Source organism: Sander vitreus, chromosome 7, assembly GCF_031162955.1.
Source record: "Sander vitreus isolate 19-12246 chromosome 7, sanVit1, whole genome shotgun sequence".
NCBI lineage: Eukaryota > Metazoa > Chordata > Actinopteri > Perciformes > Percidae > Sander > Sander vitreus.
This window is the reverse complement of record NC_135861.1, coordinates 20,701,235-20,716,386: the sequence shown is the minus strand read 5'-3', so window position 1 is coordinate 20,716,386 and position 15,152 is coordinate 20,701,235. Positions and strand designations below refer to the sequence as shown.

The following is a 15,152-nucleotide window of genomic DNA, read 5'->3' as shown; positions in this document are numbered from 1 at the left end:
CTATAAACAGTGGAAAGTATTGGACTGACACAGCTAACGACTGCACATTTAAAAGAGTCTGAATACTTACATTTCAGCAGAATTACGACTTTATACAAAGGCCTCTTGATTAAATGAACTCAACTGCATGTGAATAAAATATTCGCAGAGGAGATGCATGTTTGGATTAGCTTTAACAGCATCACAGCTATAAGTCATGCTGGGATTCATCAGTAATATTGCTTTATGAGCTGAGCTGCGTGGTTATTTTAACGCAGCTAAGGGAAGAGTGGATATGCAACCTAAAACGCTAGTGCAAATGAAGTACAATTTAAACTTTTTTACATAAACCTATTTAAATATTTTATGCTGTAGCTCCTAGTGTTAAATTCTCAAGAACTCTGTGGGTGAATTGATTGACAGTGCTGATCAAATAACCCCACAACTTGGCACAAAATAATTGCCAAATTGCAGTTGGTACAAGGGAATATATTTTTTCCCAACTAAACCACGCCTACTTTGACCCTCCCCCCAACAAAAAACACACAAATACAGAAATTTAGAAGTTTAATATACATAAATCCTATAGCTCTATTATATGACACTTTGACAGGCAAAGCTCACAACTTTAACACTTAAAACCACTTGATGTAAGTTAAAAGTTTCTTCACCATGGCTGCATTTCCACTGAGACAAGACAAAAAAAAAAAGAAAAGAGACAGGAGGAGAGGGCTTTAGTTGTGAAAGAGGAGAGGCTTGAAATTAAAGAGCAGTGTTTCATCTCTTAGCGTGTCTGTCTTAACTCTGTCAGATATAATGGGAGGGGTCAGGTCTCTGGGCAGAAGGGACTGTGCTCTCCTATCAGCCCCTGGCTTCATCTGGTGTTAAAGCACAATGGTGTGAGGCTGCGGTGCGAGCCGCCTGTCAACCACATGGCCCCAGAGAGGGTTAACAGACCCCTGGACAGCATGCTGCTCCTGGAGCCAGCTCGGCTTCCTTGCAGCAGGGAGGAGGCCAACAGCCACCTTCACTGCAGCCACTGCACCAAAATATATATGATAAGATTAGATGATAAGATTACCGTAAAGCAGCGTATTTCTAATCCATAATTTGTGGCGTTTTAAAGAGTGAATAAAACTACAAGATTTCCTGCAGACTGTGTAAACAAATCCACTGAAAAGTTGCAATGAAGTTTCTAATTCAAAGTGCTGTGACAAAATTACTGATGTAGGAATTTCTAAGCATCTGCCAGAACTGTGTGGGATTTATGGCTGACATTAAGAACTTGGAGCACCATCCAGTTAGTTATTAAACGAGACTCTTATTTATAACAAAATACTTTAATATCTCCCTCATTCCCCAAACATATTTTTGACTATATCGGACCTAAAACGTCACTTATCTTTACACGAAAGCAGATTATTTATCTTCATCATAACAACTGTCAATCCACTTTCTGCAATGTGATGAGAGCTCAGGAGCCACAAATGATTGACGTCAGAAACAGTTGCATTTTTCAAAGACTGTCATATCTCAAAGTGGCACGAATCATTACTTTTAGCGCTTCTTCTTGTCACAGCGACTTAGAATCATGTCAATCTGGCTACAGAATAATGCTAGCTAATAAACAGCAATGTAAGTGACACTTCATTATGGCAGTCTACCCTAAGCAATCAGATTCTGTGACTGTCAGGATGGAGCAGTATTTAGTTAGTCCTGGCTCAATAGTTATTAATAAGCGTATACCCTTGAAAGAACATGGCCACTGTGTGAGAAACATTCATTGATCAAGAGTTGTTTTCACAAAGGATCCCGTCTCCTCATTAGGTAAACCGGAGTTCCTTCCTCTTTCTCATTATTGCCAGCAGGGATGAGAACAACACAAACATACAGATAATGAACCTTACATGGCCGTGTTTCTGGGCTGTCAATTGTTATCCCCCAAGTGGCTGCTGGTTCCAGACACACAGTGACACTTTCTGAGCCTTTATTTACACTCGCTTTAGTTAGCATGGGGACAGGGTGGCCCAAGCCCACACTTGTCACTTGACTCTCCTTATCTCAGTTTAGGGCTAATGGTGACTTTCATTATTGATTAATCTGCAGATAATTTTTTCTTGATTAATCGTTGGGTATGTAAAATATCAGAAAATATTGAAAATGAGTCTTAGGTGTGGTCTTCAAATTTCTTCTATCCGACAATCGGTCCAAACACCAAAAATATTCAAATTACTATCATATATGACAAAGATAAGCAGCAAATCATCACATTTAAGAGGCCAAAAACCGAGAGATGTCTGGCTTTTTTTGCTTGAAATATGACAGAAACGATTAAGTGTTTACCAAAATAGTTGCAGATTAATTTTGTGCATTGTGCATGCATGAATTTCTTCAAATTAAAGATCTACAGTACATTTGGGAAAAGCTCTACTTGGCTTTTACATCATGTGCTGCAGTGCTGTTTTCATTTGATTATACAGTTTGACTTCTCCAGAGTGTTTATGCCTCTGGACTCTACACTGGAATTTTCTGGTCATTTGCCTTGCCTTTACTTACAATGGCATACTTATTATTAGAGAGCTTCTATTAGGACCATATATCATTCTGAATGGTTTTTTTTTGGAATGGTGGAGAATACACTTTGGCAGGGTATTAACTCTAGCTTTTATCCCATCCCTCTTGCTGGATGAAGGTCACCCTCTATCTGCAAAATGACTTTCTCTTCTCTTTCATCCTTGCTTTCCTCCCATCCTCCACACCAGGGCATGAGTCAGAGAATCTGACACCTCAGAGAGAGGAGAGAGAAGAGAGAAGGGAGACAAATTGAGAAAGAAAGGGGGAGAGATGGGGACAGTTGGAGGCAAGAGAAACGAGTTGATCGATATTTTAGAGAAACAAGTAACCTGAAAACATGTGGACTGGCCCTGCATGCAACCATCAATTAAATGAATCAAAGCACAGTTAGTGCAGGATCCCTTCATAGTGGCGTATAGTATGGCTGCAAAGTCAGAGTCTTAACAGCATCACTACGCTTAAGTTAGCCGAGTTGCTGGTGTGTTATTTGGTATACAACAGTACCAGTGCATGTTGAGCTGAAACTACATATTACATAAGCTGCTCAACAAACCAAGCACAAACCCAAAAATAGTGCAGTCGCTGTTAAATATTTCAGGCACTCGGCAGCTGAAGAGGGGGATAAAAGGCTTCTCTCCTTGGTCGCAATACAGAAAACATACACAAACACACACACACACACACACAAACAAACACATACATAGACACACACTGATGCAGATGGCCAATTGAAAGAAACCTCCATTTAGTTTCCTGTAGAGGGATTACTGTCACGAAACAGTCTTTTAGCTTATTCATTTGATATACTGTACAGAACTTACGCACTGGAGTGGCGTACTTAGCATACACCTATCAGTATTTCTTGAGTCGATTTAAAGAGGACATGAAAGCCACTCTTTGAGGGTAACTTCTGAACTAAATAAATTACGCTCATGAGACTCTTTGCGAGACACAACAGGAGAGTCATGGGGCCTGCTGGGTCAATCTTTGGAGCTCAACACAGAGCTATCTTTTCATAACGGGGACAGCCTGCAGCTCTGTCAAACACTGGGTCAGTCTTAAGAACAGCAGCGAGGGTCACATTCTGCTTCAGAAGAAAGGCTCTCTTCATAAGCAGAACAAGAAGATCCAAAACAAAGCAAGCTACACTATTTGCATGGAAGCATCACAAATATGCATGTGATTTTGTTTCTGTCATTTCTTGTAAAACACAGCCTACTTCATGGTAAAACATAAGAATCATTAAAAAAAAATAAACATGTATTGCAATCGACAAAGCTGGAAAAGAGGGAGTTGAGACTCAAGAGTCTGTAGTTATTAGATAGCGACAAGCACAGGTTAATTGCTCAAATGCAGGTTAATTGCTACAGGGGATTTGTCTCAGATATTGGAGAGGAAATTAATTTGTATCACAACAATGCTCCTGCGACAACAACATCTAAATTAACGGCTGAGTGAAGATGATGATACTGATTTGCCTCGTAAAACGTACAAGTATGAGTCCAAAAGCACTACAATTGACTACATTTTACACTTTCTTTTATGTTTTGAGTCGAACAGAAAACAATTTAGGACTAATTTGATATTGACATGACTTAAGTAATCAGGGGAATACAATGTTAAAGACTAAATCATCTGGAAAGCTCTTCTTGTACTCTCCCCATCCGTAAAAGGTGATTGAATATCCAAGATCTCGCTCTCTGCAGAACTGTTTAATAGAGCAAAGCTGCTGCACAGGGCTGATTACTTGATGACTTCCAAACTAAAACTAAGCATTGTGCCCTCACTCCCCACCCAGTCTGCAAGAACAGCATTTTACTAGATGAGAGGGATTATTGGCAGTTCCCAGACGTTGGAGCAGCACGTGTAAGGTCTGGCTTCTGTTATTTATGAAGCCTCTCGGCCCCAGCCCTCACTCTGCAGCAGAGATGCAGGTGGGGTTTCATTATTGAAGATGCTCTTCCACTTCTTATTAGATCTCTGACTCTCAAAGTGCATTAAGGAATTGCATTTGGACAGAGTCAGCATATACATGATGGTCTGTCTTTGTGCCCCCTGGAGTTGTGTGCCTCTCACATCAACCAAATTGTATGTCCTATTTCCTTTTCAGGTATAAATATTGTATTTGCACTCAGGCAGACATCATCACACACAGAATTCTAAAATGCTACTCTTTATTGATGTCCATTTTGTGCTTTAGAAGATAAATCTGAATCTACTACTTCTTCAGTAAAATAGTCATGTTATGCATTACACCTAAATGAATTCTTCCACAAACAGCTAACAGTTAGTGATGTGCAATTCTCCAATGTGTCCTATTTCTCTCCACCTTTGTTTGAGTGCTGCACATGCACGATTCATGAGCGTCCCCAGGCAGAAAGGAACATGATTTCCTGAATCAATCAGCTGGTCCACTATCAGCTGCTTTTTGCTTCTTATGTAGTAAAGAGTCTAAAGATGATCCATCTCCTGAATTTCATATGGGCCTAAAGTGGATAAATGTAGGCCATACTATGCAAAACATATGAGTGTTATTAAAACTGGAAGTTGAAACAGCCCTGCCATCATGCCAGAAACAAAGATACTAATTTGTATTGAAGCCTATAGTATGGTTAATTAAGATCTTGACAAGACTGTTTGTACCCTCTTTGCTAAATGAAAACAATCCTTCAAATGACCAGTGTTAACTGGCTGTGAATGTCTGGCAAACAAAATAGTTGGAAACTGTATAGACAAATCAACATAATTGCCTGTAAAATATTGTATTCATGTAAACTGCCCTTTGCCATGTGACTCTAATGGTAGAATTGAGTAAAACATGTCCAGCCAAATAGCATCTGGACTGAGTTTTGGTTTTCATTTGGGTCTGATTAACAAGACAGTTTTTTTCTATACAATGTAAAACTAATGCAATTAGGCATCTTGGTGAATAATGTAGCTGTCACACACACTCGCTGCCTCAGCACCAAGCAGGCGCCCACAGTACTTGTTGAGAATGATCTCTGTGTTCAGGACAGGCCTGGCCAACGGGGTCCACTTTCTATTATCATAAAACCGTCAACACACAAGAGACCAATTGTCTCCTCAGTCTTAGCTGTGTCCCCTGCTCATCTGGTGACTTTGTGCCATATGCTGGAGTTAACACTCACTTTATGGCTTCATTAGCTCCAGCGAATGAATCTAGCAGCTTACTCTACATACGTGACAACATAGGAGACTGTTTATATAATTTAAATGGACTGATTCTAGCTTTAATTCGGTGATGGTTCATTAAGAAAAAAAAAAAAAAAGCATGCCTCTCTGTTTGGTGTAATTCGAGGGACACTAAATAGGATAGCGATCATCGATTAAGAATGTTACCTATTGGATAAGAGCTCTTTCAAGTTGGAGAACTGGGAACATGCTGTTCATAACTGTGCCTTTTCTGTATAATCTAAGTCACTTACCTGTGTTCATGTAAAAGGTCGCAGGCTGCAGTTCCCACTAAAGTATCCCCATGGATGTGTGTTGTGACCGGGCTTTGTATCCACATAGAGTCCAATGACGCGGACGTGTAGTGCGGACTGTCCTCCCGATGTGTCAGCAGACTGGAGTGCAGGGCGCCTGTGCGCTGAGGAGGGTACACACACACACACACACACACACACACACACACACACACACACACACACACACACACACACACACACACACACACACGGACACACACGGAGGGTGATGCAGGCGGCGACCACCCCGCTCACCCTGATCACCATTAACCGAGGCACCTCGTGGGAGAAAACCGAGTGCTCTCTGGGTAAAAAGTCCTTTTTGGCTCGGATGCCTTCAAGCCTCCAGTAGGCTATGTTTGTATCCGCGCCTCGGCCGGTGTGGTGTGATCCTCTCCCCACAGGACCGCTACTGGGAGCGCGGCGCGCTTCTCCTTGTGCGTCGCACCGAAGATTGACACATTCACGATCATTGAGAATCTGTGAGGTGTGAAATCATGGCATTAACGGGGAAATGTGCTGAATCAATCAGAGTGTTCAGAAATTTGCGGTATTTGTCTCAATTAGTGGGTGTTTTAGTGGAGACACTGGCAGTTTTAGAAATCATTACCGCTGCTTTAAATATACACTTAATTTACTAGGCTATATATTTACTATACCCATTTAAACTCCAGTTAACTGCAAGCCAAGTACCCCACACCTCTGATAAATTGTCACATGCTTTACTGTTCAGCTATAGGCCAACAAAACATGAAGATCCAACACAAATCTTCCCAATCTTGACTCAATTTAAAATGTACAAGGCGAAATGCATTGGTTTAATCAAGGTCGGTGGTGCAAATGTAAAATTTAAGCTCTTGGCATTTTCTTTTGAAGTTTGTGGTGTGAACGAGATCAGTAACTTTCTCTCACATAGCACCATCTAGTGTATTTATCTTGCTATTGCAATTGTTCCACCATCACAAGTTTCTAAAACAAACAAGAAAAAAAGAGGCATTGTCATGGATGTATGTTTAGTAATATTATTTATTCATCATCATTCTATCTATGTAATAATCTATGTAATAGTAGCATGGTATTCTTAGCAAAGTGAGTGACATTGATATTTCTCATTGAGACATGTGAAACAAACAACATTGAAGGAACAGAATTACATGAATCAGTCTCTTTCACAACAAGCTAAATGTGATGAATTTTCACTTGACAAAACGGCTCATTAATTCAAAGACATTGAAGGGAGACATCTAGACAGCTCCCACTGATTCCTGTGTGAAGGAGGAAACGTCTGGGTAATTTCCATTTAAATCTCCATTTATTTTACATATTATCTCCAGTTGTTTCTCAGGTGCCTCTCATTCACGGCAAGAGGATGGATGTCAACTCATATTTATATTTGTAAACAAAGGCCTCTATTCGTCACTGCTTGACATGTTTACTACTGTCCCTGTAAGCTGTTACATTGTGTTGCTTTGTCTGTCTGATGGTGATTGGCTGGGAGTCAAAAGAGAACCGAGAGGCTATAAATAAATTAGATATTTACAGCAGATACAGTTACACAGCTTGTTTTTGTCATCAGCTGTTTATTTCCTGAATGTATGATCAGAATTTCAATTTAGGGAGCTGCTGGATTCCAGCACAAGCACTTATGGGGTCACTTATTGAGATGAAAGGGATGCAATTATCTGGTATGATTACTACAACCCTGACCCAGTGCAGTGCCACCAAGCGAATAAAACCATATTAGACCCTAACCTTGAGGGAAGACATATTACTGTATTTAGGGCCCGAGCACGAAAGTTCAAGGCAGTGAAAGTGCGAAGGAACCTATTGTTCTTGTAAGGGTTATTATTCCGCGACTTCACTCGCATTTTTTAGGGGTTTAGCATGCTGGAAAACTCACAATAATTTGCACACACGTCAGACCGGGCAAAAACTACAAAGATTCCCAAAAATTACACATATCCACCACTAGGTGGCGCTACAGCAGAACAAAAACGTGTTTGACCCTATAACTCCCAAACTGTACATCGCACATTCAAAAACCATATATCCTCGTATTCCCTGGATCCAGCTGAATCGCCTGATATAGGCCACCCCCATTTCCGCCTAGACTTTTATGCATGAAAAATCGCGATTTATTGAAAACCTAATTTGCCGAACTCCTCCTAGACCCATCTGCACGAAACTTGGCAAGTAGCATCTACATACCGACCTGACAAAACGTTATCAAAAGAATGTTATAGGATAAAAATTGCGTAAATTACGCACAAACAAATTTGTGTAGCTGACTATAAAAACACCAACTTTGCCATATCTGGACCAATATTAAGATTATCAACGCGAAACTTTAGATTCTTGTTTGCCATGACCCTCTGGAGGTCCCCCACACATTTTTATGAACATTGGCCACTAGGGGGCGCTACAAGTACAAAAAGTTTATATCTCATGAACAGCTCATCAGATTTTTACAAAATTTGGAGGGTACCATCTAGGGCCAATCCTGAGGCCACCCCTACAGTAAGGTACTGATTGGTCAAAGTGGGCGTAGCCTATGGGACCCTAATTGGTTTTAGCCCTTGGGCATATTTTTGACGACCTCAATATATACTAAAACTCACAAAAATTGGCGCCCACACAAACACCTGGGAGCTTTGCGAGACTTTACAGCGATTTGGCCCATACCTGTAAGCGGGCTCCATAGCGCCCCCTAATGTGTGGAAGGCCTTAACTTGGACATAGTTGCTTCAATCTTCACCAGATTTAATACACATATTGCTCTAATCATTGCGGACACATTTCCCACCTTCATTAGCTCCGTCCAACCGGAAGGTGGCCATCTTTAATTTATGCATTTTTCATACGTTTTACATTGTTTCAAACTCGTCCTAGGCCGTGATTTCAATCTTCTTGAATCTTTGCTGGTAGTATCCGTTGACCCTCATGACGAAAAGTTATCCAAAGAATTTTGATAGTTGAAAAAATGCGCAAGTTAGGTTGGGCGTTATGTTGCCAACAATTATTCCGATTGCCCGGAAACTTGACAAAGTTGTTCCTCATGGCTGGTTGTCAGTACCCGATCCATACCGCCTGTAAAATCCGTTCTGCGCATGTACATAGTTACGTAGTAGAAAACTAACAATGTCCCTGTGCGATTTGTACCACGCATGCGTTGAAACACTTTACGACCAAACATCACAATTTTTTTATTAAATCTTTATTATACAATAGTCATAGCTACAAACAATCAACACTTGTCACTGATCCAAAACCGTGTAGCAACGTCGTTGTTGTGTTGTTTATGTTAATGTTTTTACTTTTAATCCTTCGTCTTGACTAATAACCATAGACTGTCTATTATTAATGCGATAAAGTGTAAACGTACATAAGTGTCCTTTTGAAGACGGGTTGACAGCTCTTCCAGCCACAACTGCTGTATACCACTATAGTAGCTACATGCTAACGGCAGTAAACATGTCATCTTAGCTGGCAATGTTAAATTCTCCCCAATTCCGGGTCACATTCCTGCTGAAACATGTCCGATTGTGTAGTGTTTGGTTCAGAAACCTTTATCTGTGTTAGATTATATTGGACGTTAGAAAGTGCTGCTTTGTTCCACTACAATCTAACGTTAGCGTACTCATAGCTAACTATTGTAGCTGCATGCTAACGCGACATAGCGGAGCATATGTAGCTAGCTATATATGTACGTATGTAGCAGGACTTTGTACCATAAAAAATCACCAATAAAGGCTTCTAAACCAAATACTAAACAAATACAAATACAGTAAAGTGACAGGAATTTGGGGTGAAATGTCCAGCATTGAGCTACATAATAGTTTGCTAGGAGTTTGCTGGTCTCTCACAGAGATCTCATTTGTAGCCCTGTTTTTACCTGATACTTTCATAGAAGTACAAACTGTGAAGTTTGAAGGTGTTCGCGCAAGCGTAGCACTGATCAGGCAGTGTCACTCGCTGAGTTTCTGCGCATGCGCTGAATTATGTGCATGCGCAGAACGGATTTTACAGGCGGTACGGATCGGGTACTGACAGCGGTTTAGCATCTGTGCCAAACTTGGCGGCAATCAGCCATTAGATGGGGCTGTTTTAATTTTTTGAAATAATCAGCAAAATATCGATATATGGGAAACCTACTTTGTCCAACTCCTCCTCGGCCATGAGTTAAAAAGTTGCCACAGTGGTTATCAAAAAAGTTATCAAAAGAATTTTGATAGCTAACACAATGCACAAGTTGTAGAGGACCAATTTCCTGTAGGTGGCTGTTGAAACAGGAACAGTTGTATCTTGGCAAAAGTTATTCCGATTTACATGAAACTTAGAATGTGTGGTCTACATGTGATATTGAGCTGCCCCCTATACTCTAGCCACACCCATGTACACAGACCACGCTCCCTTTAATAACGTATGAACCGTTTAAGGTAAACTCTTGTGAGAGGTATCATTGAACACAGCAAAGAGTTCCTTTTAAATTGGTGACGGTTTGCCCCACCCCATATGCTTAAGCCACGCCCCCTTTCATAAGTAATGACCCATTTGTTGTACACTATTGTGTGAGGTATCAATGAACTCAGCAGAGAGTTCCCTTTTAATTGACGATTTGCAGTGTCTGAGTGCCACGCAAATGCACGGCCGCAAAGAGCGGCGTCCGCCAGTACCCACGACCTGCGGAGGAGGCGAGGGCCCGTTCATCACTGCTTGCAGCTTTAATATTATATTATCTTTTGACAGGGAAACATAACTTTGAAGAAAGCTATAGAATAATATAGCCTATTATGGTTTAATCTGTCACCCAAGCAAAAGCAACTCTATGGGAGTTTCTACATAACGGCACACTATGAATCAATCACTTAACCATATAAAAGCTTTACTGAATAACTTGCTGTGGTCCATCTGGTCCAGTGTCAGAGTGATATGTTTTTCAAACAGTAGGAGGTGCTGTGTGATTTCCAATCCATCTTGCAGAGACAAGGTGCTTTGTTTTAAAAAAGAAAAAGAAAAAAAGTAAAGAAAAGAAAAATGCAACCACCACTAGTGGTGTGTGTGGGTCAGACTGCTGCCAGCCATCACTCATGTCGATGTGGCTTTAAAACAGCTAAGGTGCATTGTTGGATATGACAAAGCCATCAGCTACGAGAGGGAGTTGTGATTGCATCAATACATTTGCCACATAAAATACATGGAAATAATTAACATAGTGAGAGCTGTACTATAGGTGTGTGTGTGTGTGTGTGTGTGTGTGTGTGTGTGTGTGTGAGTGTGTGTGGGCTTGTTTAACTATATTCGTGAGGTCCAAAAACCGGGAGTCAAAATGCTGAAATTACTGATAGAATTAGGTTATGGTTAGGGTGAGGGTAAGGGTTAAGGTTAGGCATTTACCTGTGATGGTTAAGGTTAGGGTAAGGGGCTAGGGAATGCATTATGTCAATGACGGGTCCCCACAAAGATAGTGCTACAAACCTGTGTGTGTGTGTGTAGATGTATTTCTGCCAGAGTGATAAGGTGTGAGGGCAAAATAAAAAAAATTACATGTTATTTTGGTTTAATTGTATGGTTTTGACACAGCGGGGATACATATCTGTATTTGGATAATTTCTAATTTAGTTTGGTTAAGACTGAAGTGCTTCTATGTGTTCTCATTGTAACCTGATTATTTCTGAAATCAAACAGAGCTGGAAATAAGACAGTGATGTCAAATTCACAAAAGCCTTGCTTGCGCTGATTTCAGCCATGGTACAAAGACCTCCCATTTGCTTTGGCAAACACAATGTATAGCCTACCATCCCTGCTTGTCTGGGAGCATCCAACCATAACAAATACCTCTCATACTAAATGGCACTGAAACAAGGAGAAATGACACAAGGGCAACAACAGCAATTACTCAGCTGTGGAACGTCTCTCTTCTTCTCTCCAATCCTCCCATGCACAAACAAACATGGCTTGACATTATCTGCATTGGATTTTGCAGCGTTTCTTAACTGTGTCCTGATAAATGGTGATTGAAGACATATTGTGCTCTTAGTTTGCTTCCACATGCCAGGGCTCAGAGTAGTGGAGGAGGAGTAGCTTTCATCAAAGTAACTTCTGCAGTAGCTTGATCTTCTTGAAAGCTGCAGGCGTCTTTGATTACCTTTCAAGCGAGGCGCGATGGTTTAACATTTGTTTTTTAATGTTTACTCATGAAACATGAAAGGCATTTCTTGTACAAACTTAACTATTACTTCCCTTAAAATTCACATGATAAGTATACAGAAGCTACAGGTGTTTCAACGTCTGCTGTACCGGTTTAAAGAATGAAATAGACCCACAAATAAAATGCATGCACAGACACAAGACTAGTGTTTACCACTGTGGCAATGATTTGCATTTAGATGCAGAATGATGATGTTTATTAGAAGGCACATTTCCATATATCTTCCTTTGAAGATTGATGATATAAGATATATGGCTTTGCTTTGAAGCGAGTGTATTATTTTAAACATTGGGTGTGAAGGAGACATTGGACAGAACAGACTCGAGTTGGAATACTAAATTAATAAGAGATTTGGTATGAAATAGCTTACAGAGCAAGAATTATGTCTGACATGCTCTTTTAGTGTTGTTCTGTTTTGTACTATACTGCACTGGGCACTGAGGAAGTTGAGTGGCCATGTGATACGATATATTGCCATTTATATGTTGCATAAATAAGTGTGACATAATCAAATGTCCCATTTTATCCACTGCTTCTTATTCAATCTTATTCTGTCATTGAACCTCATTTTTTCTGTTCATACAAATACAGTAAAAAAAAGAAAACACAAGAAAAAACTACATAAAAAGTAATAAATAAACTGCAGAGACAGAGAATGAGTAAAGAAGTTAAAGATCAAATGAAATAAAAGAAATGAAATGACAAAAGACAAGGTTAAAGGTTAATGAGCTTCCCTCAGATCCACAGGGTTGGCTGTTCCATGTGATTAAAGGCACTTTTAGTTGTATGTTTGATATTTGTATCAAAGCTGAGAGCAATATCAACCAACAATGTAACAGTAATGTGACAATATGAAAGCCGTCGCTCGTAGTGAGGTGCCTACAGAGAATAAGCACCTGAATCTGCATCTCCCCTCAGCTTTATGAGGTATTATGTTGAATTTCAACTCATTGTTTAGCTGTTCAGCTGCAACTTTACTATTTTGGGTCACTCTCATCGCTTTCATAGCTAGCATATAGGCCTCTTATTGGTAAAGAGTTAGTTCAGATTCACCAAATCACATAATAACACAAACTAACTGATCGAGGTTCTGCAAGGTAGAATTACTGTTTTTGGAGTCTGGTGGTTTTGAAAAGAGCATAGATAACGGCTTCAGTTCCCCGTCGACTGTCTGATCGCAAGGTAAAGCGGTGAAAATATTCTTAATATACAGTAGTGTACACTTAAAGGGATACTTTGCAGATTTTAAACCAGCTCTGTGTCATGGCAGTGTGTGTGCAGATGAATGGCTTCCCTCCATGGCGCCAGCTACTGTATCAGTTTGTTAGTCTAATATTTTTTTCTTTATTTTGCAAAGGAATTAGACATCAAATCTGTGGTATGTGGTTATTATATCACGGCTATAAACTAATCAGATTGTTTGCTTTGAGCTACCCGTTTTATAAAAAACAATTATATCTTAATTCATTGCAGCTTTAAAAACTGTCTGAACAGATCTAAGATTACCTTATTTTACATGTAATGCTAAAGAAATCTTAGATATAAAACAGGATTTTCGACTGAACATCACACTATGACACCAATTAAACATAACTCTGGGACTTTAAAAGGACCATTTTAGAGTTGTAGATGCAAGACTTCCTCTAATATCATCCATAGTTTTATAGAAGAGACAGATCACTACTGCATTTCTCTTTCATTTAATGAGTCTTCTCCTGCACCCAAAGAAATTAAGCTTTGGTCAAAACATTGTTCCAGTTTTAATTCATTCATTAAAAAAGAGAGTTTTTATGCAGGTTTTCTTCTCAAATTGTACGATTATGCAGCAAAACGAATGTAACTGTTCAATGTCTCAATACAAAACCATGGCTCTGAGTCGTAGGTGCCTTAATTCAGTGTGTGTTAAAAAGAAAAACTGAGCATGAGATCATGGCAGACGTGAGAGGAGGTGCTCCTCCAGGCTATGTCTCGAACAGGCCAAAGGATACGGTGTCATCGGCAGGTGCACATAAATGCAATGTAGGCAACATTATGACAGTATGGTTTCTAGTGTTGTGGTTGGAAACAGCCTGTAGGCAGGAACCTGATCTGATAAATATGGTGGAAAGTGTGGGAAGTCCTGGCATTCATTTCAAAGAGGTGCAAAATAAGTGGCGAGAAGTTAAAACTAATAGAAATGGAAATATGTGAAATGTGACTATTCTTTTTAATTCTGCATTATTAATCTGATTGTTGTTGAGGAAAATATGGGGCAGATTTAATATTGTAACTCTGGAATCTTCATTTTGTATTTTAAACAAACACCAGTGTGAAATAAACGTTTAACATAACTTACTAATAACGTCCTGTTCCAGGGCCCCATCAAGGCTCTTGATTGAACAGTAACTTCAGAGATAGAGCTATCTGCTGAGTATCATGTATCAGGTATGAAGAGTACCTTCAAACAGCTTTTGATCTTGAAAGTGCACTGAGGTGGGGAAACAGGTAATGAGATCTGTGCTGGAGCACAATACTGTACTTGTACACAGTGCCACAATAGTGTGGTAGTACATTATTTTGTCACTTTGGAAAGTACTGAAAGTTAGCAGTTGAACCATAAGGAAGCCTGTATTTGCTGACATTGACATTGAAAGGAATATGCATACCAATATTTAATTAGGAATACATTTGCAACTTTAAATAACATGAGAATCCACTGAATACTTTTCTCGTATACTTTTTTTGTATCTCATTTATTGAAAGCAAAGAACACATTTCCCATGTCATGCCTCCATCAGCGCAGATGATTTGCAGTGAAAAATGCCTGACATAAAGGATAAAGGCTGAATGTTTGTAACTCTGCAGCCAACAAAAGGACAAAAACAAAAACAAGAAACACTGTTCGAGAGCTGGTTAGCGTGCCA

At 39.8% G+C, this 15,152-nt stretch overlaps 1 protein-coding gene across 1 annotated transcript in view; it reads right to left on the bottom strand.

The window, feature by feature from the left end:
- LOC144520321 (poly(rC)-binding protein 4-like) overlaps positions 1-6,306 on the bottom strand; it is a 30,681-nt gene extending 24,375 nt beyond the window's left edge. The window contains exon 1 of the mRNA XM_078253990.1: positions 6,000-6,306. The gene's annotated coding sequence lies outside the window, so the exon portion shown is untranslated. The remainder of the gene's footprint in view (positions 1-5,999) is intronic.
- Between the last annotated feature and the right edge of the window lie 8,846 nt (positions 6,307-15,152).